The sequence below is a fragment of the Poecilia latipinna genome, unplaced genomic scaffold (genome assembly GCF_001443285.1).
Source record: "Poecilia latipinna isolate Pla-1442-1.1 unplaced genomic scaffold, P_latipinna-1.0 Scaffold651, whole genome shotgun sequence".
Classification (NCBI taxonomy): domain Eukaryota; kingdom Metazoa; phylum Chordata; class Actinopteri; order Cyprinodontiformes; family Poeciliidae; genus Poecilia; species Poecilia latipinna.
Window position 1 is genome coordinate 256,844 of NW_015113267.1, and position 1,530 is coordinate 258,373.

A 1,530-nucleotide genomic window follows, 5' to 3' on the forward strand; every position below is an offset into this window, starting at 1 on the left:
CAAAATTTCTAAGTTTGAGTAAACCGTTTTTTATGCACACTTCCTAAATCCTAAAGTGCAAACATTAAATTTCTACCACAGTGTAGACAGACGGCTCACAAACATCTAAACTGATCTCAGTTAAATGTAAATATATTCCCTGAAATGTGATAATAAAAACATTCTGCCACTTTTGCACACATGCACCGTCTGCACGCTGCATCTGTGATTAAGAGTTGAATAGAGGATCTGTCAGGTCATTCTTCTTCTCTCTCGTCTCCTCCTCTGCGTACCCGTCTCCATCAGTCATGCCTTGAACCTCCTGACCAGGACACGTAAACAAGAACGACCTGCAAACTGCCCGAGGAGTCGACACACAAACATAACTCAACTGCAAACGCACACAGAGACAAGAAGCATCAGAATCAGCTTTTCTGGCCAAGACTGTGTGCAATCGATTACGGTTTCAAGAGCTCTTGCTGCACGATTTTAAAGTATGAAGAATGAAAAGGAAGGTTTCAAACATATGCAGCTATTTCTCTTAGCGTGGCAAGTTTTGGCGGTTATTTTGTTTCACAGACGAATAAGTTGACGATTCTGGCAGCAAGGTGTTGATCAGAGACGCTCTGGGGGGAGGAAACTGACACAGTGTCACCGAAGTGAAGGTAAAAGTCTAAACAATTCGTCTCCAGAATGTGTGGGGTCTGCAGAGATGTTAGCTGCCCTCTTCCTGATTTTATACATTTATAAGTCCTAGATGGAGGGATTGGCAGCCATGATATTCTTCTCAGAAGTACGTGTTCTTTGCAGTCTGGACCTTTTCTGCTTTGTGGATCTGAACATTTCTTTTTCCTTACAGACTTTTTAGGCTGTTATTGTACAGTAAATGGACAGGAAATATAAAGGACATGCAGAAAATCAGACCAAGAATCAAACCATAAAAAAACTACGTCAAGGACTTTCACCTCTGCACCAACCGAGCCGCCCAGCGCTCCGGATCTGAACAAATCTTACAAAAATGCATCAACGTTCATCTAATTTCAAATAGAAAAATAACTCAGTAGTGGGAAGACTGCATGCAAAATATTTAGCAAACTATTTTTTTTTACTTTACTAAGGTATAAGGCACCTTAGACTTTCTAAAAGCTTTGTTTAAAAAAATAAAAAAAGATGCATAACCGTGAAAGACACACGGAGAAAAAAACAAAATGTCAAACAGCGAGAAACAAAATGTTCCAACGCAACTGAAGTAGAAAACATGCTCCTGTGAACTGATGTGCATCATGTTTCAGGGGGAAGACTTAAGGAACAAGCTCTCAACGTCTGCACCCTGAAAGGCAGCAGGTGACCAGTCACAACAAAGGTGGAGTTATGGCAGGAAGCCGCGGGGCTCCACTCGCGGCTCATTTCCTGCCCCGCTGGTATTTGGTGCAACAAATGGGGCCCGGGTGGAGTCCTGCTGGAAAGCAAGCTGCGTTCATGTCACGAGGGCAACAAACTTCAGAAGGAAAGCAGATCTTTTTTTTTTACACAAGTTGACGCATGCAGAAG